Source organism: Rhinolophus sinicus, linkage group LG13 (assembly GCF_036562045.2).
Source record: "Rhinolophus sinicus isolate RSC01 linkage group LG13, ASM3656204v1, whole genome shotgun sequence".
NCBI lineage: Eukaryota > Metazoa > Chordata > Mammalia > Chiroptera > Rhinolophidae > Rhinolophus > Rhinolophus sinicus.
In genome coordinates, this window is record NC_133762.1 from 8,062,673 (window position 1) to 8,088,178 (window position 25,506).

At 42.9% G+C, this 25,506-nt stretch overlaps 1 protein-coding gene across 5 annotated transcripts in view; it reads right to left on the reverse strand.

Moving 5' to 3' along the window:
• The window catches only part of MCTP2 (multiple C2 and transmembrane domain containing 2), a 394,026-nt gene that overhangs the window by 149,226 nt on the left and 219,294 nt on the right, over positions 1 to 25,506 (reverse strand). The gene's annotated exons all lie outside the window — the stretch shown is intronic.

A 25,506-nucleotide genomic window follows, 5' to 3' on the forward strand; every position in this document is an offset into this window, starting at 1 on the left:
ATTTTTAAAAAATTAAAACGAAAGTACAAACACACCACAAAAATATACGCATGCAATTCCCACAGTAAAAGGTGCTGATGGAGAAATATAAAGCCAGGAAGGGAAAGAGAACATGGTCCCCTCACCTACTCCATCTGTCAGCCAATCACGGGGCCGTTTTAGCTGCTTTAAAGGCAAAACAGAAGTTTCACAGGACAGACACAGATCACAGGCTCTCAGTACATCCAGCTGTGCTTCAGAGCGAGAGGCTGTAGAGTGAGTGAGTGAATGAGTGTGTATGTGAGTGTGTATGTGTGCGTGCGTGTACAGGAACACGTGTGTGTGCCTGGCTAAAGAGATTTAAAGATGTTACCTAGTTTAACTGAAAGAGATCCTTGCAAAGAAACTATGCACTGAAGATAATCCTAATAATGAAAAACGAGCAACACTATTAAAGAGTGGGTATTATACTCCTAGAATGAGCTTCTCTTTAATCAAACAGTTAATTAAAAATGTTAACGATGACATGTTTAATCACATTGCTCTTAGTAAAAATGAGTATTTAATTATTAATAAATTGGGTGAGAGCAAGAGGTTTTTAATACTTATAATAGGTTTTTAAATGTTTATATACTGCTCATTTCATCTCCATCTCATCCTTTCTTTTAAAAATTTACCTATCATGGCATAATTTATATAACATAAAATTTACCCATTTTAAGTGTATAAATGAATAATACTTAGAAATTTTCTGAGTTATGCAACTATCTGCACAATCTACTTTCACAACAGTAATCCTTCTCTTTTATCGCAAACTAAAATGTACATACGTTTGATACTAGTTCTGAACTATGTGTCTACAACCTCCAGGTAAGTCAATGCATACAAATGGGGTGTGTGTTTTCAACTATTTAATCACAGAGGCACATGAACCAAAAGATGGGGATTATGGCTGTCGAGTCCGGAGTCCATGGGGCCCCTTATACAAGCCACAGTGGATTACGTTCCTTTATCTGCCTCTCTTATGCTTTCACTATCTTTCTAGAATACGCAGTGCTTCCTCTGCACTGGGAGTATGTGATCTCTGATAAAATCAGGGGCAGAGTAAACACACAGCTCTTGTAGAGACAAGTGTGTTGGCAATCACATCAGAAGCCAGGGACCCTCAGCAGACTGGGCGCCTGGCTAGACCTGGAGAGCTGACAGTCAATGGCATAAGACACACCCTCCACGATTCCAAGTTGAACAACAGACACATTTGCACACAAACAAACTATAAATCCGTGGAACAGGCATCTGAATATTCAGGCATCCCAGGAGGAAACAAGAAAAAATAAATTACTCAGTTCTAAAGAGAGCTGTACATACTTCCTGAGCAATTGCTTTTATCTAAAAGATACTGAGATTCAGGCCTTTCTTTTTGGGACGGGTTGGAACTAGGGGCCACATTGATAGTTCTCTCTCCTCAACCTCAGAATTTGTTCTAACATGACTTCAGCTTCACCTTTTCATACCTGAGAACCTTTCACTTCATTCTTTTTCCTTAACTTTATCGGGGGTGGGAGGGAGGGGAGGAGGGAAGTTGTTGGTGGAACATAATAAAATCCTTAAGAAAAATACAAAGGAAAGTTGAATATGGATAGCTGAGTGGATTAACAGCTTACATGTGTGGGCTTATGTGCCAATCCCTGTCTGAAATACCTATATTTAAGTATAAATACAGTATTCAACCAAAAATGCAAGTACATAATGTATCTTGCCCTGCTTAGTAAACAGGCTTATGGTCACAAAGATTGAAGCCAGAAGTCCATTCTGTACTATAAAAATGAAATAATAATCTAGACTTTTTTTTGTCCATAGGAGTTACATGCCCAATTCATCTCGTAACTAAAGTAATATAGCACAAACCTTTGACAATATGCGTTGAGAAGCAATATTTTAGATGCATACTAAATGGAATATATAAACACAGCAGCTATGACTTTCATAAATCTTGCAGTCACTGTCAGATTTTCTTTCACAATTAAAGTTAGAATTAAAAGTGACTTTACACACCACTGATCTTGATAAATGATGCGAGGCCAGTATGTTAACCAGTAATTTCCCAGTCATCTCCCAAAAGAAACAGTTCATGTGAGAAGTTGCTCACAAAAACCAGATTAGGAAATGTGTGTGTGAGAGCACACATGTGCACACACATGCACGAGAAGGACGCATTACAACTGCAATCTTCAAGCAATACTTTTCGAAGGAAGCTCAGTTCACAAACATTTTACATGGTAAGGCTTTAAAGGAAGCATGACCTTCAAAAAGTAGCATTGTGTACAAAACGGTCTTCTAGCAAAAGCTTGAACCACAGGGCATGCTCTTCGGGATTCAAAGCAGAAGTAAAAGCAGCACCGCTCTAACTTCCCTTACATGATATTCTTGGGTCTTGGAATTGAGGATTTGAGGTTTTAAAGAGGAAGTATTATATATTATACAACAACCCAGAAAGAGTTTGGGTGAGCACCTCGTCATCCAATATATCAAGATTCACAGTCAATGGGATCGATAGACCAAGTAGCTTCAGAAGAGTCCAAGTCAGCGTTTGCTACCAAATAAGTTTAAAAAACAAAAAACAAAACACAACCAGTTTCCAGTTTCAGAAGCTTTTGAATTTGGAACTTTTGGAACTTAGGAAGCGATAACCACTGAAGTCATAGAACAGGAACAGGAATAGACACGGAATGTCTATTCCTGTTCCGATGTCCGCTTGCTGCCACCCCCTGCATGAGGCGCTGTGCTACGGAGATGAAGAAAGAAGCATTCAAGGAGCTTCTTTGGGGACCGTTAGCAAATGATTTTCCGTCCAGCCTCCCTATGCAGTTTGCACAACTTTTCATGATGACACATTGTAATTGAGATCTTGCAAACCTATGAGGTGTTCTAGGCTGGGGGACGGAGTCCCCACAGGGGACTGAGCATGCTCCAGGGAGGGTCCAGGATAGCCACGGGGTAGGGGAAGAAAAGACGGGAACTTCTGTTCAGACTACTGCCACGTGTCCTTTTAATTTCTATTTTTGTGTGTGTTTAATAATATATATCCTATCGCTACCACAGTACATGTGCATAATTTATAAGTAAAGATGTGAACTTACATTGGGTGTGCCTGCTCTAAAAGTATCTGCTGATAGGACGTATTATGAAAAAAAAGAATGGGGAGAACATTTCTAGAGCATCTGAACAATTAAATCCTTTAAACTGTTGAAAAAAAATAATAATAACCTGCAATACTAAGAAAAGAATCTGTTTTCCCCCTTTAGGCAATGGCTGTTTTTTCAGAACTGTACCTCTTCTTTCAAAATGAAGTGTCAGGTAACAAACATAATATAAACCAGACAAGCTGAAATAGGCAAGATGCTTGTATAAAAAAAGAAAAAAAAAAATCCAAGTGTGATTTAAACAGGGTTTTCGGTAAATACTGCTGTCAGCTCCGCTAACGGGTGTTTCTCTTGGGGAATGCATTAAGCATTCATTTCAACAAATGATCTCATTTGTCTCAAGTTTACCCTAACATTTACAAACTACATTATGCACTGCTTTCTTTTGCTTCCTCCAGCCCATTCATATAATTTGCATTTTTCAATAGTAGACACATAGGCCTTTCTGGACATACAGGTGATGAGACAAAGGTAGGAAAAAAGGATTTGCATCTCCTTTGAGAGGAATTACTCATAATTAGAGCAGAAATTCAAACACACAACATTAAAATAAATCCAATTATCTGGCGAACTGAAACCTTGATTTAGCTGTGACATCATAAACAACACAGAGGGAATAGAAACACTCATGAGATTGGAGCACAATGAAAAGTCAATATGCAGAAATGACTATAAATATTCTTTAAATGGCAATGTTTCTAAAAAAAAAAATGAGTTTTCTTTGTAATGCTCCCAGGTTGTGGCAGTGACTATACACCACTGCTGCAGATGCAAAAGATATATGAGAGGGAAGATTGAATTGGATCTGATTTATCATAAACTCTGAAAGTTCCTCTTTTGAACAGACCTCCAGGATCAGCTTCCCAAGCCTTACGTGATCTCTTATGTATTCAATTCAGTGGTCAAACTGGACAGGGGACCTGCTCTCCTGAAGCTTGTATTCCAGAGTGGAGGGGAGATGGAGCCGTTTCCCTGAGGAAGAGTTAACATAAGAGAAGACACTTAAGTGACAAGGAGAATTACGCATTTGGGGAAGAGGATTCCAGACAGAGAGACGAGTCCATGCAAAGCCCCCAAGCCAGAAGCATGCTCCCTGTATCCTAGGAACACCAAAGAGGTCGGTATAGCCAGACCGGCATGGCCTAGTGGACAGTAGGAAGAGAGGGCATCAGAGAAGGTGCTGGGACGAGCAAAGCCTTTAGATTTTATTTTAAGGGAGCTGGGAAATCATGGCAGTGGGGGGGGGGGGAATAGGGAAGTGAAGGTTGGTCAGAGGATGGATTTGATTTGTTATATATTTTAAGGATCGCACTGGTGGGAAATTTGTCCCAGATGAAGCAAGAATGGGACGGCTACGACCAGCTAAGAGTAAAGAATCAAAGGTTCTTCAGTTTGCTATTCAGTTTTGAGCTTTCTGGTGATTCCTGCCCGAAATACCGAGCCCTACACTGTAGGAGCCTGACTCAGAGAAACTATGCTATCCGGCAGCACATGACCTAATTCCTGGAACCGTCAGTTTGCCCTTAGAAGGTCACGTCTCTGATAAGTAAAGCCCCTTCCTCATTCCGCTCTCTCCTTCCTCATTCACTCCCCGCCCAGTTTACCCTAACCCATATAATCTTGTAGCTGCAATAAAAAATTTGAGGCTTGATCAGAACTTTGTCTTGCCTCCATTTCTTCGCGCCTCCTATTTTCTCTTTTCAGGGTGTCTCCCTTCGGTCCCTGTTGAATGCCCCGCTGGTCGGGGCATTTCTGGCGCCCAACGTGGGGCCCGAGGATCCCAGACCCCTTGAAAAACTGTCTGCCTTAAGTCCGGCCGGACGCGTTGCTGAGTCTCCGCGCGATTTTACCGCGCGAGCCTGACTCGTTTCCTGATCTCCGCGGATACAAGCCGATCCGTGAGCCTGATCTGATAGAGGTAAGCAGACAGACGAAAATAGATGTTTTGGGATGATTTTAGATTTAATATTACCCCTCGGTCGAATGAATGTGTGAATGAGTGATAGTTCCACGACTTCTCGTCACGGAGCTTGCTTGGGCCCTAATCTGTGGTTCCGGTTCTGTCATACGGCATAACGGCGACTGGACTCCGGTCCACCAGTTCGGGGGTTTATACCGAAGCGCCTTAGCTAAGACAGATTTAGTCCCGCGAGGGTCACGGCCAGATGGGCATCTGATTGTTTCGCTTGTTGATTGAAGGGCCGAGAAGGGGACCATGGGTCAGACATTAAGTTCTCATGAACTGTTCATTTCTGGGTTAAAGAGTTCCCTCAAGGTGCGTGGAATTAAGGCTAGAAAAAAGGATCTCCGTGAATTTTTCGAGTTTCTGACAGATATTTGTCCCTGGTTCCCCCAAGAAGGAACGATTGATATTAGAATTTGGAAGCGCGTCGGCGATGCGTTCCAAGATTTTTATAAAGCCTTTGGGCCTGAAAAGGTCCCCGTTTCTACTTTTACTTACTGGAATCTCATAAATGACGTCCTCAGGGTTCACTCCCATGACCCGGATGTTAGAGAGGTTATAAAAAAGGGGGAGAGCCTCTTAAAGGAATCGTCCCGTCCCCCGTCAGAAAATGACTCCATGTCTATAGATATTCCTATTACTGACCCTAAGCCCAAGCCCTGTCTCGAGGAAGGCCCTACCCAAAATTCGCTGAACCCCCTGGTCATCCCTCATTAAGACTTTATCCCTGCCTTAAAAACCTTCCCCAAGATTCAGACACAACCCTCCCTCCCGAGGACCAGGCTACCCTTGAGGATGCGGCCGCTCATTACCATCAGAAGGACCCCTCTGTATCGTCTCCTCCACCCTTCCGGCCACCTCCTTATATCATCCCTCAACACCCTCCATTCCTCGCTCCCATCGTCCACGGTCCCACTTCTACTATTCCTCACTCCAATCCCCCTACTCAAACAGCCGCTTCCCTAACACAACAGATTGCCTCTCTTCGAGAGGCCCTCCAGGAAAAACGCCAACACATTAGTCTTCTCAAAGAACTCCGTGCCCTTGAGGCTGAACTCGCTGCACTCTCTGGGCTGCCCTTTTCCCCCCGTCTACCCCTAAAACGAGCTCCTAAACAAAAACCTGTCCTCGCCTTTCCGGTCACTCGCAGACAGGCTGCAGAGGTAGGTCCCGATACTCAGACCCCTGAGGACCCCCAAGAGGAGGATACCGCGGAGGAGTCCGATAATGAGGCTGAGGAACAAGATAACCCCCCCTCAGAGGAAGAAACGGAACCCCCAAGAGACAGACAGCGCTACCGCCCTTTAAACATTAAATATTTAAAAGACTTAAAGGCTGCGGTCCACACATATGGCCCTGTGGCTCCCTTCACGGTAGCCTTGCTGGAAAGCCTCACCGACCGTTGGCTAACGCCAAATGATTGGTTCACTTTAGCTTACGCCGCCCTGTCTGGCGGTGATTTTGTTTTATGGCGCACAGAGTATGCGGAAAACGCACGAAAAATGGCTGAACGAAATACTCAGAGCCAGTCCTCCCGCTCCTGGACTAGAGATCGCCTTCTCGGCCGACCGCCCTATAACACCAATGAGACTCAGGCCGCCTTCCCCCCAGGCTTGTTAGCTCAGGTCCAAAATGCCGGCCTCAAGGCCTGGCGTAAACTCCCACCCAAAGGGCCCGCCAGCACCTCCTTGGCCAAAATCCATCAAGGGCCTGACGAATCCTATTGCGATTTCATCAGCCGCCTAACTGAGGCTGCCGAGCGCTTAATTGGAAAAGAAGAGTCAGATAGTGCCTTTATTAAACATCTTGCATTTGAAAATGCCAATGCCACATGCCAAAACGCCATCCGCCCCCATCGCAATGGCTCCCTCTCAGACTATATTAAACTTTGTTCTGGTGTCGGGGCGTCTCACACCATCGGTCTAGCCATTGGAGCCGCACTAAAAAGCTTCACACAGGACAATCAAAAATCCTGTTACAATTGTTAATTCCACTGCTCCTGCCTGCCCCGCTCCTAATCATGTTTTCATCTGCAGCAACGGCCTGGCCTTCACGGCCCTCCCCACCAATTGGACTGGCCTCTATGCGCTGGCTTTTCTCTTACCAGATATAGATATTCTACCCGGAGATCAGTCACTTCCTATACCAGCCCTTGATCTTTTCCCTGGACGACAGAAACGGGCCCTCGCATTTATTCCCCTTATGGCAGGACTAGGTATAACCGCTGCTATGGCCACAGGTGCTGCCGGGGTAGGAGTGTCCGTAGACACTTATCAACGGCTTTCTCTCCAACTTATTGATGATGTTACCACACTATCAGATACTATTAATGACCTTCAAGACCAGGTCGATTCCTTAGCAGAAGTAGTACTCCAAAACAGACGAGGGCTTGATCTTCTAACAGCGGAACAAGGGGGGATCTGTTTAGCTTTACAGGAACGATGCTGCTTCTATGCCAACAAATCCGGCATAGTGCGAGACAAGGTCAAGAGACTCCAAGAAGATCTTCTTCAACGCAAAAAACAACTTCTTGACAACCCCTTTCTAACCAGTTTTAATGGTCTCTTGCCTGTCCTCCTCCCCATCCTTGGCCCCATTCTAGGATTACTCCTACTTGTCTCCCTCGGACCTTGGGCATTTAATAAACTGACAGGATTCATCAAACAACAAATAGATAACATTCTGGCCAAACCTATCCATATTCATTATCAACGCCTGGCCACGATGGACCATCCGGAAGGTAATTACAACCAGTTACAAACAGGCTCCAGCTATATAAACATATAGCAGACACGGTGGCTGAAAACGTGTCGGCCCGATCTAAAGGGCTTGAGCACCAGACGGCTGCAGCGACTGGGTACTGCAAGGGAGGGTCCCGATTGACCCAATTTCAGCTCTCCCTGAACTCATGTCCAGACTACATAGGGGTTGGTGCCTAAGTCAAAACAATTGCCTCACCCCTGGTCCAAAAAAGACACCAGAGGCTACGCCTTGCGCGTTATTCGGGCCATCTGAGACCCCTGAGTTCCCGTCTTGGTTAAGGCTCACTCTCTTAAAAAGATAAAGAGAGAGGAGATGTAGGAGCCTGACTCAGAGAAACTATGCTATCCGGCAGCACATGACCTAATTCCTGGAACCGTCAGTTTGCCCTTAGAAGGTCACGTCTCTGATAAGTAAAGCCCCTTCCTCATTCCGCTCTCTCCTTCCTCATTCACTTCCCGCCCAGTTTACCCTAACCCATATAATCTTGTAGCTACAATAAAAAATTTGAGGCTTGATCAGAACTTTGTCTTGCCTCCATTTCTTCGCGCCTCCTATTTTCTCTTTTCAGGGTGTCTCCCTTCGGTCCCTGTTGAATGCCCCGCTGGTCGGGGCACTACACATCTTATATCACCCACTGTCTGTTGCGTCCACACAGGAAAATAGAACACGAGAAAGTCACGCTTCCTTTCAAAGCCATCCTTTACTTTGCTGAGAATCACACTCGCAGGAAAGACACCAATGCCTGAGACACTCTGCCTTCCTGATACAGGCACTAGTAACATCCTAAGAGCCTCCAGATGGAAACAGTGCCACGAGAATTTGTGCAAGTATTTCCTGGGACTTTCATTTGCGTCTGAAAGGATCCCCATTGTGTGTAAGGAAACAGCTTAACAATAAAGTTAAGTACATCACCAGTAAAAGTTGTTCATTCATTCAACAGACATGGGGGAAGGGTATGTTTTATTCCTACCATCTCTCAAGAATTGTTCTGGACACTAGAACGCAACCAAGAAGAACAGACAAACGTCTTCATGGGACATTTGAGAAAAGTCCTCCTCCTAAAAATCAGACTGTGACATGCTAAGAGAGAGAGAGAGATCAGGCCAACTGCAACGTCAACAGAAAACATCTCCCCCAAGATCACACCGTAGCTGTTGAACGATGTAATATCCAATACTGTTGGGTGATGATTTGTTTCCTGCCAGCTCCTCCAACGCTACCTTATGCCTCCCGAACAAAGATTACTGGGGTCCCAACTGGTAACCTGCCCTGACTTCGGGCCAGCGCCCAACACAGAGCTGGTCCAGCTTCCCCAGGTTCTTCCTTAAACGTGTCCAGCGTAAACCCAGAGCTCTCCTCCACTCCCTCCTACCAAAGCACCCCAGGGTCCCTCATGGGGTATACTCTCCCTTTGCTGTACTACATGTATGTTCTTGGAAGTCTTACCTAAATGAGATGTATCACTGCTCAGGGAAAACATGTACAAATAAATTACTACTCAAATATTATTATGTCAGATAGTGATAAGTGCTGCGACCAACTGCTAAAAAAAAAAAAATTAACAGTTAACTTTCTAGCCATCTATATGTAAATTATTGTTCATAACAAAGATATCTGTTGTACGGAAGAAAACGCTCTCTCTATTACAAATAGTAACAAATCTAAAGAAAACGTCCTGTATCTCTCGTAGGTCTCTCCAAAGTATCTCGTGATCAAACTTGAAACTTAGCCGTCTTCCCAGAAGAAATATTTGAAATCACTTCTGTCCATAGTCTTGGCTAGACTGATCACTCACCAGGAAAATTAGGGTACAGCTATAAGATCAAAATGTCAGGGACCATTTTTGAAAATACGAATTAACGTTATCTACTGAATGCGGTCTTTAGAAAAAAGGAGGCAAAGCATGCCTGATCTCCCCATAGGTGACGTCAAAAAGTTGTGTTTCCATAAATCCCAGCTTTGCCAAGCCTGGCACCACATTCGTTGACCTTTCCCAAGTATAATAATATATTTTATAAAAATGCCAGACTAAACCCATATGAAAACTTCACACTATTTTAAACAGCGACACTGTTTAAATTAAAAGCAATGCAACAGAGTTTGAAGATTTTCTGCGGATAAGTCATTAGTTTCTAAATAAAGAGTCACCAGTCACATAAGGTTGTGGTCAACGACAAATGAATAGTTACTCTCATAAGGACAAGTAGGGCAGTTCAAATTCATTCGTTCAAAAATATATGTAAACTTAGTACTTATGAGAATATAAAATCGGTGTTTTCAGGACATTTCTGAAATGTGTTGATCTCATCTTCATCCATGTATGAAATAAAGACTTCAAGAAAACAAACACTGGCCACACGTCAAATTTTCAAATCAAGTGGGTAGTTCAGGGATGATAAATAGTGGCCCTTTATTGTGCGAGAAGTATGGGCAAGCACTGTACTGACCACTTTTTGTTTAAATAAGGGTTTTCTGAATTCTCACAACCATAATAGGGGTGGGTAAAATGACTTCGATGACACATGGGAAGAAATTGAGGTCTAGGAATATGTATCAGGCAACTTGTCAACTACTAAGTTGGCAGTGCCAGGACTTGAACCAGCTTCTCTCTAACCACAAAATCTGTGCTTAAACCTTAAGCTACAATGCCATCCATAAGTGGGGATCACCAAGTCTGTCTTCTGGGTAAGCCATTCATAATATTAAAATAAGAATGGAAAAAAAAAACAAAAAAAAACAAAGAGACACTGTGGATAACATGATAATTTTGGTGCATTAGTGTGGGAAACAGTATAGAAAATTATGCAAGCTAAATAAAAAGTGATGGGATTTAAATATCCTATGGAATACATACCAATAATAAACAGAAGCAATTAGAAAGTAACTACAGACATCCAAATGCTAGGAAGAAAGCAAACATTGGCTGTCGTGATCCTTCATGCAAGTGTTCAAAGCTTCCTAGCATGGCACCCACTGCTGCCCCATCCTCGTCGTGTGTACATGTGCAAACTCGATTTTTATAGTTTGAAATGTGAGTCATTGAAGGTGAAAGTAAACAGTATGCCCTGGAGCATAAAGAACCACGTTAGAAGCAGATGTTGGTTTCAACCCACCAATGAGCTCTAACACCACCAGGTATTTTGTTTTAAGACAATGAGAACATTTTCATGTTCCATCTTTGAACTTTAATGGTAACAATGGTACAAATACTGCAATCGAATGAGACATAGAAAGTCAAGAAGCTTTCATACTGCTCATGTTTTTACGAGTTAAAAAAAACAAAACAAAACAAAACTGGAGTGTGAGAGCAATGGAGCTAAGATTTGTTTTCCCCTCAGCACTAGCTCCAGGAACAATACACACACCATTCATTCTCCTGAGGCCTCAGAGTTCAGTGGGGGAGAGAACCAAGCAATCCCAATACAGCGCGCTGTGACCTATGAGGTCTTAAGAATGAAAAAGAATGAAATGTTAACAGAGACATAGGCCAGGTATCACCCCATCGTGGTGAGGACCTAGACCAAGGCCACAGCCACTAGAATGCAGAACAGTGGACTGACTGAGAAGCTGAATTATGTGATCTAGTGATGACATGTGCTGGGACGGCAGGGGTGAGACACAGGCAGGCGTCGGAGGTTTCCAGATCAGCAGCAGAGAATCCAGTGGAGCTACCAGTGAATCCACGGAAATAAGAGCAAAAGCCATTTACAGAGGAAGGCAAGGGAATGCCATATTGGACGTGTTCAGTTGGAAGGACTGATAAGCTGTTAAATTGGACACAGACTCTGGTCTAATCGGACATTCAGGCTTAGATTTCAGGAATGAGGCTGGGAACCCTCTCCCCTTTCCAAGTGTGTCAGGTGAAAAGAAAATAGGATGAGGGACAGAAAGAACCACAGGGTGGCACCACAAACTAAAGAGAACTCCTAAGGACTGCCCAAGGAGGCACAGGAGAGCCAGAGGGAAGGGAGCAGGATGAGGAGGCGAACGGGCAACCGTTGCAAATACTCCAGGGAAAGCGGCCAAGGAAGGCTGATGCACACCCATTGTTTTGGCTACTGAGAGGGCAGAGAGGTCTTGGGGACACAGACGCAAGGATGCAGAGAGCAAGGAAAGCAAGATATGACAAGAGACACCCTTTTAAGAAGCTTTGCTGTGAGGAGGAGAGAAACACTCTGTAATCTTATGCAAGTGAAGACACAAGAAATAGTATAATTTGATTAATATAGGTTACATTTTTATACAAATCAAACTCACAAATTAAGATTAAGTGGAAGTTGTAAATTTTGTATTTTCATCATAGACCTTTCAAAAAAAATCTCACAATTCCCTTTTCCCCTGTATATATGAGTTTTCATATCTTATTTTGATGGCAGGCGATCCTACCTAGTCTGAAGGGACCACAGGTTACACTTACAACCTTAGATTACAGGTTTAAAACTTTAGAATTAGGAAAGATTTCAGCTTTCTTACATTGAGAGACAAGAATGGAAAAATCATGATTTATATTTCTCTGTGGCACCCAGTACAGTGGAACTGAAAATCAAATGGGTAATTAGGATGCATGGCTAAAATCCAGATCACCTGATTCTCTAGCTAATTTTTTTCAATCACAATTCAAAAGGTTGTGTCTTACACCTGCACGAAATGTTTAAAAAATTACACTCAAGTCCATTAATCATTAGGGACATGCATATCAAAACCACAATGAGAGATATCACCCAACATCCTTTAGGATGGTCACTGTTAAAAAATAAAAATAACAAGTGTTGGTGAGGATTTAGAGAAATTGGAATCCATGTACACTGTCAGTGGGGTGGAAATGTAAAATTGTGAGGCGTTGTCATGGAAAACAGTATAATTGTTCCTCAAAATTAAATTGAGGAACATAGAATTACCATATGTTCCAGAAATTCCACGTCTGAGTATATACCCAAAAGAAGTAAAAGCAGGGGCTCAAAGAGTTATTTGTGTATCCATAGTCCTAGCAGCAGTATTCACGATAGCAAAAGGTGGAAGCAAACCAAGCGTCCCTCAGTGGATGACGAGATAAACAAATGGTGGTCTCTACTTAGAACGGAATATTATTGTATGGAGTATCCTTATAAGGAAGGAGACTCTGACACATGCTACAACGTGGATCAACCTTGAGGATGCCCTGCTGAGTGAAATAGGTCACAGAAAGATAAATACTGTCTGACTGCACTTACATGAGGTACCTGTCATAGTCAGATTCATAGAGACAGGAAGTAGAATGGGGGTGGCCAGGGGCTGGGGAGAGGGGACGATGGGAAGTGGGCGTCTAATGGGTACAGAGTCTCAGTTTTGCCAGGTGAACAGAGTTCTGAAGACGGATGGTAGTGACAGCTGCACAACAACGTGAATATACACCACTGAACTGGACACGGAGACATGGGTGAGATGGTAAATTTTATGCTGTGTGCATTACCACGAGTTTTCTAAAACATTAAAAACTAAGTTATAAAATTAACGTTTACGTCACGTTGGAGTGAATCTATCGATTTATACAAAGTGATACCTTTTAAGAGGATGCATGAGGAAAGAGAAGACATGTGTTGCGATAGCACGGTCCAAGGGAGCCAGAGAAGAACCTACGAGAGCATAGCCGGGCTGAAGTAGGATGAGTCGTGCTGGAGGCTCAGGCATGCTAGGGAGGACACGGGGTCCCTGGAGCAAAGACCCTTTCGCTGTGGCCCGGGGCTGTGCTGCTTTTTCAAGAGATTCTCCCCACCCAAATGTTTAGGGGAAATTTCCACATTCCTATACACTGTCAATCAAACAAAGTCATCCAAGGACCACTATTTTGAAATCATTTTCCATAGCCACACTTCCTATATCATTATATAAATACCCATGTCATTACTTCTCATTTGGATATTTGCTAAAACTTGATGAGGAGGACATTTTTCTACTGTCTCTCACTCTATAAATACTCAACACCAATTCACATTGAATAACAAGACAGAGAAAGCTTTTTTCCCCCAGAACAGATCATTTTGGTACTAAAATTGTTGGGCTAGGCTGTCGATTTTGCTTAGTCCCTTCATACTGAATTCTATAAATAAGCATAACAATCAAAATGTATTATTTCAAGTCACTCTTCCCTGATTTTCTTTCTAATTTTATGATGGTTCTCGGAGTGACTTCACCTTGCAGAGCTGATGTCATTTAGTACAAATGCGATGCAAAGACCCTCACGGAGCTAATAAAAGAAAAAACTACACAATACCCAGTCCCCATAGTAAGGTATAAATTCACTTGGATAAATCTGTTTGGAAGGTTATTTCATAGTGTTAGTTCTTTGGAGAGCCCAATGATTTGCCTTAATGTGTTTTCAGATTTAACGTATATTGAAGAAAATCCATACAAAAATACATGGTCCATAGGTTTCTATACTAGCTTCCAATACATGCCCGCCCTGTGAAATTTTAAATTACTCCACGATCACAGGCGCAGAATAGAATGTCTTGTACAGTTTGCATGAGGTGACAATCAAGTTAATGGAAGATATACATACACTACAAGCCTAGGAAATTGAGCATAGAATACGTACTATCTCAGTGATGTATTTGCAGAGAGACACAAATGTCATAAACAGAAATATGAACCACTCATCTCCATTAATGCCACCATTAAGATTTAATTTTCTGATGCTATGCAGCCACCTGGAAAATGATTCATGATATAGTTTTAGATGGGAAACACACAAACTGCAGAATGGCACCTAAACTATGCTCACAGCTCTGTATAATGATGTATGCGTGTGGACTAGACTGGAAGGAAACATGGAAAAACTTTTAATGGCTAATTTTTTTTTCGAGGCAGAGAATATTGCTTTCTTTTTCTAATTTTTTAAGTTTTCATTCCTTTTAGTATTGACACAATGCTGTGCGCATGATAAAGGCACGTAAAAAAATAAAAGTAATGTGTATAGGTATATTTTGGATCTGTGTGTTTGTGTGTGTTTTCCCCCAACCGGAAGGGAAAATTCAATCCAAAATAATCTTGGATGACACTAGATTGCTGATGGTCAGCCAGCTCCGAGCAGGTATGGCCATTGCCTAAGGAGCGAGGCTTGCCAAGGATTCTGAAGCTCAGTGGGAAACATAATGTCATCAGCGTGAAGCTCTGCTCTGGGCGCTGGAAGAGGCACAGTGGCTTTAGGCCGGTTATTTGCCACCTGTCTTGGCACTAATGTCAGAAACATAGATTCAGTCGAAGGGACAAGAGTATTATTCTAAGGCTTCCCTTAGAACAACCAACTCAAGAGGCCTTAGCCACTCAGAACATGGCTGTAGTTCTTGTCCAATAGTCAATACAGAAAAATCCATGGACACAGTTTTACAATGTAGTATTCTAAACATAAATCCTTAAGCGTGAATGCATTCCCTCCAACTGACATGGGACAGACATGTGCCAGGGAATCACGACAGATCCCTACTGAATCTGTTTTATTATTAAGTGACTACAATTCCTACTTATTTGCAATAAACTGGTTTCATGTTTATTGTCTTTGTACAGAAGCTTCCAGAGGCAGAACAGCCTTTTAGAAGCCTCTCCCTACACAAGTGTTTCAATAGCACCCAAGTCTGGGTTTTGGGTTTTATTTGGTCAATTTCTGCTTTCCTATAAAGTTCTGTATAACCATCTCTCTCTATTGTGAAGGAGCCAAATTGTACTGTTTTGTACTTAAGAGTTAATCTACAAGAAATACAAAGAAATTGCTCAAGCGACTGGACGGGTTTCTGATGGAGCACAAAGTGTTCTTCATTCAGACACTTGCACCTTTGCGAGGCCTCATCGACTGCATTTATTCATTTTCCATAAATACACAAAACAATTCAAACTTCAAACCTGACTTTAAAAATCTAAAAATAATCCATAGCTGAAAAGAGTCAGGCCGGAAAAAGAGGAAGCTCCAGTTTCCAGCAGGTGTCTTGACACAAGCGGTAGCTTCTTGACCGTGTGAGAACATGACACGCTAGGGTGGCCTTTATACGAAGCTGAAAGTGGTAAGTGGAATGACATGTTTTAGGCAGGAAAGTTAAAGCGAGCTCTGCGCTCGCCTAATTAGCCAGTGTAATCAGAAAGCAAACACAGAGGGAGCTCGTGTCAGGTGCAAAGTTCAGTGGGCTTGGGACGAGGAAGGCTCACCCACCCAGAGGTAAGACCTCGCCCGGGAAAGGCTGTCATCTTCAGGATGTTCAGTCTCACCAGTATAACAGTCATGCCTGGATGCAGAAGCCTGCAGCCCCAGATCAAGGAGAAAACGGGTGCGGCAAACATTCGGGGTGAAGGTCTAGTGATTTTGTTTTTTTTGGTTTGAGGCTGTTGGTTATATAATCTGTTCTCCCCACAGATCAAACACCTGGTTCTTTCAGGTCCCAGATCAAGCATCACCTCCTTATCAAGCCTTATCCTAACTATAAGCCTGACCCTGACCCTGACTCTGACCTTGACCCTGACTCTCAAGTATGGAGTTGCACTTCTGTACCATAATCTCCTATCACACCTGACATTTATTATAGACTTCACAATCAAAATCATCTCATTAGTTTTTTTACTTGTTCTCCCCAGTCCACCTCCTAACCCCCTCGCTAAGTCCTCTGAGGAGATGGGACTATATTTGCCTAGTCCACACCTGCATTTTCAGCACTTAGAACAATACCTGGCACCTAGCAGCTAAGTTTTCTTGGAATGAATGACTGGATGAATGAATGAATTCAGAGGCCAATTCCTGCCGCTATCGTGACTGAATATATATATCAGAACGCCAAGCTTTCCTAGAGACCAGTAAATGCCATCAACCTACCTAAAACGTCTCATGGTTCAGCTCATTAAAAAATGTTTAGTTATTAATTAAAGTGTTGGGTAATATAGTTATTGTTCCGTGTTAAGGTGTGTGAACAGCTTCATGCACCGGATACAGAGCATTAAATTAGTAATAACCATGAGTCCTGTCACGGCCTCATTAGAGGCCTGGGCGTAGCCAGTGAGGATGGAGCCCATTTTACCTGCCTGCATCTCCCCTCTGCTTCTCCCCAATCATTTCCTAATGGAACAACCCACTCTTCTCATCACCTTTACAAAATCACGGTCAACAGGTCGGCAATGAAGCCCTTGAACTCCACACAGGGTAAAGCCCACAGACCTGATGTCTATCCACCAAAAACTGCAGGATCCCAGAACTGGGCCTGACTGCAAAAGTCCACAGACTCAGCCCTTTCCTCTCCTCCATCTACAGGTGGATTTCAGTAAACTGAGATGCTTTTGAATCCTGAGGCTCCAGGAGATCGCTGGTGTGCCCCAGCATGTAGGACCCAGAGTGCCAGAGGAAGCCTCCAGGACGCGTTCACCAAGAAGCGGTCACGTGCACTCGATCACCTCTAAATGGATCCAAATGTCTGAATGAAACGAGGAAAACTGCTGTACATGAATTCAAATCAAACACACACACTGAGAGAGAGAGAGCCTTTCCTTGCCTGGGAGTTAAGAAAAGATTTTTAAAACCGCGATATTTCCTACCGTCGTGTGAAATACAGTTTATTTCTAGACCGTATTTCTATACCAGTCTGTGATGCATAAAAGTGGCCCAGATCAAAGAACTTTTTGTCTCAAAATACCCACAGGGGTTACTCACGATTAGAATGTAGTCAGCACACATTAGTATTTCTAAGGCATTCCATTATAGCAGCATCTCTCAAATGCAAAGGTAAAGAACACCATCATTGATATTAAAACCATTTATCTTTTAAAAAGGTTGTATTGATTCCACCCCCCACCCCCCCACCCCCCGCCAATCTGATTCCATCAATGCCAGTGACAGCTCAGTGAAGGGGACAGCAGCATATGACGGCTTCACTTGATAAATCCCAAATGGACTTTCCCAGTCTTCGGTCGTCTCCCTTGCCATGCGCTTTGCGACTCATTTCATGGAACATCAGCTGGGAAGAGGCTTGGAGGGATCAGAAGGGCCTGAACAAATCTTCCCACTGAGCTAAAATACTGCACATGACTTTTTAAATACGAAGCGATCATTAGGTTCTAGTGAAGATAGGCAAACACGGCACCTTAGAGTTCGTAGAAGCCGAAACGAGCCTCCCCACAATCCATTTTATAAGAACAGCAGCCAACACTGCAGCTATTATTCCTTCCATGTGGCGTTACCTGGGTTAGGCATCGTGCACCGAGCACTTTATTATCATTTAATCCTCACAACCTTAGGGGGCAGGTACTTTGAGAGGCCTCGTCACTGGTGGGTAAACTGAGGCACAAAGTAACTAGTGTAAGTAACTTGCTTAAGTAACTTGCCCAGAGCCACACAGTTGATACGAAGCTGAGCCGAGATTCAGGCCCGGCAGCACAACTCCAAGGTCTTGCCCGTTATGGCCCTCTGCCCTTCAGGGTCTGTCATCGAAAGACCTGCTTCACTGTATCCAGTCCTGAAAGCTGCAGCCATGGGGTCCTGTAGCAAAGTTCCAGAAGCCACACATCTTGAGAGGAACAGAGGTAAACAGCACCCATCTCGCCCTGGTGATGTCTACAAGCCTCTCAGGGTTACTTCTTCCCCGTCCTTCCCATCTCAGGCCTCATTTCCCTCCCCTCTCAGCTGAAACAGACCTCGCAGGCCGTGAAAATCCTCTCTGCTCCCAAGAGGAAACTAGTCATACCCGTAATCTTCATGAAGTTGTATTTTGATTCCCCAAGGAGTTAACTTTTTTGAAACTAGGAACCACTTCTATTTTCTCCATGGCTCCACGAAAAACAGGAAATCATAGCTGCAAATGAATCCTTTTTTCTTTCTTTCTCTTTTTTTTGGGGGGGGTGGGGAATCAGAAATATAGGCATGTGCAACTAATGAAGCCATTGATTAGGTGTCACCTTGAAAAACCAGCTCCCCAAGGTACCCTTTCATCCATATATATTTAGGGAACATTGTCAGGTTTCCCCCAGGAGTGGCTGGGCCTTCATCAAATTATACTGTAATCACAAGGAAATGCTAAACCCAACACCATCAATAAAATGTGTGCATGTCCAATACCTGCTTTCTGACCTCAAGACTTACTTAAAAATGCAAAAGGAAACAACACCTTCAAAGTGAAAGTGAAAATCTAAGTGTTTTGTGATTTTTTTAAAAAAAGGAAGGTTAGTGTCTCATATCTTAAAAAAAAAAAAAAAAAAAAACCCAAACCCTCAAGTTGGGTAAAATGGACTGAGTAAGATCATTTTTCTTGTTCCCTAAAATGCATCTCCAGTTATTTTTTGAAACATTGGAATTTAGTACTAGTTTCTACTCATGTTTCCCTTCCTACCCTTTCTTATGCTTCGTCTGGTTAGAAGAAAATGTAGAACCAAACATCAACAGGGCAGCAGGGTCTGATCTCTGGGGAAAAGCTGCCATAAAACACGGTGAGCACTCACGTACCCACAACTCTGTCGCTTTACTTATTACCAAGTAGCCAGACTCCCGCTTTCCTTGAATAATAGAAATGTATGACGCACCTACTACACGCAAGGCACTGTGCAGGAGTTATTACTAATATTCCCAGCACCCCAAAGCAAGTTATTTTCATCTCCACTTTACAAACGAGAAACCTGAGTGCTTTGAAGACCGTGAAGTCCTACACATGGCAGGTATTTGAGCCTGACTTTGAATCCAAAACTCCGCTCTTCCCAGGAAGCAGGTGGTGATGAGTTACGGGAACCATAGCGTGAGCTTGCAGAGCTGGCTTACTGGGGTGGAAGTTTGTCACGTGGTCCCACCCCACAGCTTCCTGGTCAGAGGTGGCCTCCAGAAACACTTGTGGAGTGGAGGTGACCACTCTGACATTTCCTCTCTTTAATCATTTCAAGTCCCATGCACTGTCGTGTTAGTTCTGATCTCAAACAAAGATGTTAGGCCCATAAAATCACATAAGAAATGCCAAAGACTTTTTAAAAGCTGTAAACTGTTTAACAACAACAAAAAAAATTCAAACGTATTTTTAATATTCTCATGCCCCAGGATGACTTTTTTAAGGGACATTTTAAAGACCACCACCACCACAAAAAGGCCTGTATCTCACCATTCAATTAACCCTGGCAATATTTTTTCAAGGTAGGCCTTTAGGAAATTGTAATTGTTCAGACAGTAATGTAATGAAAAGTCACTCAACCCAGATGACCATCAAAGAACCCATCTCCATCAAAGAACTAGTAAGTGTCTATCTATGCTCATTTCCAGAAAAATTTTTTTTTTTTAAACTACATATACACATGTCAGCACATGGCATAAATATATGTAAGAAGGGTTTTGCTCTATACTATTTCATACATGCTTTGTCACATAATGTTCACAGCAACGATAAAACCAATACTTTATAAATACTTCGTCAGTTAGCTCTGACCCACAGCCTCTAGCAAAAAATTACATTGCAGAGGTAAGGGCTGGTTTTTCAACTGGCCAGATTTACCTACAAACCACAGAAACTACCAGAACCACACCAGCAAGACATCCAGAATTGGTCAGCAAAATTTACATAAAAAGTTTCACCAAAAAAGCCAACGTACCGTATCATTCTCTACGGAGCATTAGATGACTGGCCTCTTACCGGAAAAAATGTAGATAATTGATGAGTGTTCTACTCAAAGGACCATGAGCTGTGCATGAAACATCTGACCGCAGGGTCTAGGGGGCGTCAGTTACCCCCGCCCGCTTTGGCATCTGCTATCATGTCCTAAGAGGCTACAAACTCTACGCCCAGAGTAAAGGAGGGTCTCCTAGGAGGGGTCTCAGAAGCCTTCATGGAGGTAAGCAGAACGCTCAGCAGAAGTAACTCCAGCTGTTCCAAGACCACATCAACCAGAGCTTCAACCTCATCTGTATACTGTGGACCCTTAAAAGATCTCCTGTGATAAATGGGCCTACTGCTTATAAATGAATGAATGAATGAATGAATAAAGAATGAATGAATGAATGAGTAAAATAACAAAAAGCCTACTGCTTACCTACTGCTTATAAATGAATGACTGAATAAAGAATGAATGAATGAATGAATGAATGAATGAATGAGTAAAATAACAAAAAGCCCCTAGATCGGATCAACAGCACCACAGGAATTTTACAGGAGTTTTGAAATGTCAACATCTGTATATATTTAAAAGCTTACATCAATTTAAAAACATAAAACCAGTGAGGTCATTCCCATGTGAACATTCGGGAATTAAGTGTGGTGCTTAAGTGACTGCTTGTTTTGCATCACAAATCTAATATAACAATTATTTGGTTAAAGCCTCACTTGGATAAGATGAAGGCGAGAGACCTTTCCAGGATATCCAGTTTCATGTATTCACAATCTCCTGGCAGAAAATTGCTCTAAAGTGACCTATTTGTCAAGACCATGCCAAATCCACCTCCAGAAGAGGTTCACTAAGATTCCAGGGCGCCATCGATGCAGCTTTTAAAGCAGCCTCTATGGTGAAGGGTTTCAACTCTGCGTTCACCCTGGGATGCACAGAGCAGCTGCTCCCAGCCCCAGGAAGCAGACAGTCCTGGAATCTGTCGCAGTGGGTCTTGGAGACTGTCTAGTCTTGTGGTTCAACACTTTGCTGGGACGCAAGGCAGAGTGGAATGGTTGAGAGGAGATGTTAGATGGCTTGGAGTGGAATAGTGGAGGCAAAATTCCATCCAAGGGGGTGACGCTGACCAAGTCACCTGGGTCTCGGCCTCAGTGTTCTCTTCTAGGAAAAGGGGGTGACTCTTACCTAGTAGGGTTCCTGAGAGGATTGGAGTGAACAAGGATTAGCAGCTCAGCAACATCCAGGAGCTGGCACAATATATGAAATATAGAAGCTGAGTCTGTATGTCCTGCAAACCAGAAAAAGTCAGAAGACTTCTTCCACCAAGGGAAACGATCACTACCAATAAACAGGCACATGTTGGCAACTGAATCCAAAAATTAAGCAACAAATTAGTGATTTAGGGTCTTTAGTGCATGACGATAAAGCTAGACATGGACACAAGGCTGAAAGTTGGAAAGGAAATAGTTAATAAATAACTGAATAACAATCTGTTATTAAGAACCAGGCCCACACCTACGTGTCCAAACTTTTTTTGGGGGCCACATACGTAAATAGTTCATGATGTTTAAAAATAACTTATCATCTACCTTCGTGATTCTGCCATGTCTTCTGGTCCAATATTAACATAGGTAATTGCCTGAGAACCTTCTTTCTCATTCCTGGCTATAGCTAAATGTCTCCGTGCCAGCTCACAGGAGATTTAAGAGAATGAAAGACATGTCAGAGAAATTCTACCTGTTTAGACAGGCCTAAAATGTTAAAGGCGACTTCCACCGGGGACTCCTACAAAGTTCAAAACACTACACTATGCAGGAAGAAAGTGCATGACAAACACACCAAATAAAAGATAAGGAGGAAAGGGGAGGGGGCATGGTGGAAATAAAGACTCAAGGAAGTGGAGAGTGTGAATTATGGGGCCTGTTTCAGAAACAGACAAGCAGCGTTCCAGAGAAGCTGTAAGACACTGAAGGACTCAGAACTACAGACACTCTTTACTGGACAGACTTTGTCACCAACTGACCATGGAGGACAAGCCAGCCTGCAGCAGCTCTGGACCCCTGCTGTCCAAGAGGGGACATCAGGAAATGGAAGAGCTGACCCCCAAGGTCATTTCCAGACTACAAACCAAGAACGGTAAACTAATTTTGTGTCTATAACATCTTTCACATCAGGCATGACAATTACAACAAAAATGTTGGGTATTGTGGTTTAAGCAATGCTACCTGAATGCTCAGACTAAACCCTAACATCTTTCATAATGCTAAAAATAGTTCTCCAACCACCACCAAAATAAGTAAGTAAATAATAAGTGTTACACAACACTTATTTTTGTTTCTGGTTTGGTCCGTGGGTTTTGTTCGTTCGTTTTCTGCATTGTCACCTCAGTTACAACTTGGAGCTGAACATGGTCACAGACACACAAGTAAGGTGAATACTTCTGTGTTCGATCTCACAGATGTCTCATGAATATTTCTGTTTATTAGCTGACTTTTAATGGACAAAGTTGAAACAGGCTATCCTAAACTTTCAGTTCCTCAAAACCATCCATCCATCAATTATAGATAAAATCATAGGACGATTTTACAATGAACATACTACATAGAAGTGATGGGTGAGTGTTTTTACAAGTAGACAATAAATTAAGGGGATGAGGGGCAAGCATATTCTCTTCTAACAATGATATGGGCTCAAATTTGAAAGCCAGCTTTCAACAAGGCCTTTGTCATCTCCTGCTCTGGCCTTCTCTTGTTTGCTTTTCCACGTTGAAGACCTCCTCCCATGGGCCGGAGCTCAGGTTAACAAATACATTAGAGGCTAAAGAGAGTGGAGAATTCATCTCCACCCTTTAAAGAATGAGCCGGAAGTAAACCTTTTTCTGCTTTCTCATCAAAGGAATTGGAACTTGTTCCCATCCTGCCTGGCCAGGTGACACAGCCACAGTTCTCACCTATCCACTCTCCTTGGGAGACAGCGTGTGGTTCAATCATTGAATTATTTAGTTGGTATGTCAGGTTGTATTGTTCAATCAGTTCATAATTAGTCACTTAGTCAATGACCATCTAAAGACAAGTTCTTTCGAATCTCTGCATGGCGGACCTCTTTCCTGAACTGCAGACCTTTATCCCAGCCAACTATTCACCCCAAACTAATACTGTACAGTCATCCAGACATTTCAAACTCACAAGGCCCACAGAACTCATTTTTATTCTCTGGAAACAGTCTTCTGCTCTAGTCGTGACTTGTGTCACTGGCAGCAACCCAGGGGCACAGGGCACAAACCTCATCCCCAACATTCCCTCTCTCGCCCCACCCACATCCACCTGGTCACCCCTATAATCTCCTGGATGTCTCATAAATCCTTCCCCACCTCTGCTTCCCTATTGCCTGAAGCCATGCCCCAGAATCTCATTCCTAAAGTATCACTTCTTAACTCCTCTCCAGCCGACTGGGCCAGAATTACTGGGCCAGAATTATGACCTCTAACTCCATTCACCCATGACACTGCAGAGCAAGTTTGTCCCTTGCCTGTAGCGATCACATCTGCCTGGTCACCACTGTATTTCCTTCCCGCAGATAACACTAACACACCACCACTAGGCAAGCAACCATACAAACAAATGCATACACGGATGAGACAGCTGGTACTCTCAAAGTTAAATTCTGCCTCCTGCCATAAACTCGAATGAATGTTTGTCTAAACACTTGTCACTGGAAGAAAAGTAAAGACACGGTCACCTGAGTTTCACACCCAAAGGCGGGCCATCATTCTATATCCTCACATATACAGCCACATCTATAGCTGTATAATCTTACTCTGCCTGACATGCAGAGGCTATTCTGTGCTACAATGTACAGAATGCTGGATATTCCAATTGTTTCTTTCAGAAAATAAAATTACTGAGAATAATGGCAAAACACACCATTATCCTCAAGTCCTCTGTGGCCTGGGAAGGGAGTGGGCCTTTAGGAGAGAAGCGTCTGTGCTAATATCCAGATCAAATCCCACATTCTGAAACAAGGCCATCCACTGGGGAAGTCCATGTGAACCCACAGTCACGCAGGGAGAGAGGCAGGCCCACATGATGCAACCACATAGATGCAATCATGTCCTTATGAAACTTTAAAAATTTGTACTAGGAGTGAATGATGATAACATTCTTCCTCCCTAATCTGGCAATGTGTCCCTAAAGAAAAACTTGTCAACCCCAAGTGGCGAGCAAATGACTGTCGTTCTTTTTTTTTTAATTAAAGTTTATTGGGGTGACAATGGTTAGTAAAGTGACATAGATTTCAGGTGTACAATTCTGTATTACATCATCTATATATCACTTTGTGTGTTCACCACCCAGAGTCAGTTCTCCATATATTTGACCCCCTTTACCCTCATCTATCACCCCCTTCCCCCACCCTCTAGTAACCATTAAATTATTGTCTGTGTCTATGAGGCTCTTTTTTTGTCTTGTTCCTTTGTTGCTTTCAGTTTTATACCCCACATATCAGTGAAGTCATATGATTCTCAACTTTTTCTGTGACTTATTTCACTTAGCATAATAATCTCAAGATCCATCCATGTTGTCACAAATGGCACTTTTTCACCTTTTCTTATGGCAGAATCGTATTCCATTGTGTATATACCACACCCTCTTTATCCAATCATCTATCAAAGGACACTTTGGTTGTTTCCATGTCTTGCCCACCGTGAATAAAGCTGCAATGAACACTGAAGCACATATGTCTTTACAGATAAGTGTTTTCAGATCTTTTGGGTAGGTACCCAGGAGAGGGATTGCTGGGTCGCACAGTAAATAAAACCATTCCAAGCCATCTCAGGCCTGCCTTCCAGACCTCTCCCACAATACCAACATGTAGCAATGATCTGAGGCAAACTCTCCCAAGCCGATGAGAGAGAGGTGCTGGAGCCACACTGGCCATGCTCAAATCCTTACAGCTATGGGACCTAGGACGCTTCCCTTCCTCTCTGTGTGCCTCAGTTTTCTTGCATTTAAATGGAGGTGA